Source organism: Penaeus monodon, chromosome 24 (assembly GCF_015228065.2).
Source record: "Penaeus monodon isolate SGIC_2016 chromosome 24, NSTDA_Pmon_1, whole genome shotgun sequence".
Taxonomy (NCBI): Eukaryota; Metazoa; Arthropoda; class Malacostraca; order Decapoda; family Penaeidae; genus Penaeus; species Penaeus monodon.
The window spans coordinates 7,054,638-7,054,875 of record NC_051409.1 but is presented as its reverse complement, the minus strand read 5'-3'; the positions used below and the strand labels follow the sequence as shown (position 1 = coordinate 7,054,875).

Sequence of the window (238 nt, the reverse complement as noted above, 5' to 3'; positions counted from 1 at the left end):
AACTGGGAGATAAAGAAATAAGTAAATAAGTTTTTTTGAAAGGATCTCTGATTCCCATTAAGAGAGAATAATTATAAAAAAATATATATATATTTTTGTGGTTAATTACTCAAATTATGAAAGTTTTTGAGTATAATTTCTCGTCCACAAAGCTGGGATTCGTCACGTACAGACCCTGATTGATCATTAATGCGAATTTATCATTAAAATCTAATCTGTTCTCAATTTGTCTCTCCTG

At 28.6% G+C, this 238-nt stretch overlaps 1 protein-coding gene across 1 annotated transcript in view; it reads left to right on the top strand.

The window, feature by feature from the left end:
- Positions 1 to 238, top strand: part of LOC119588533 (glycine receptor subunit alpha-2-like) — a gene marked incomplete at its 5' end in the record, with an annotated part of 99,651 nt that overhangs the window by 75,064 nt on the left and 24,349 nt on the right.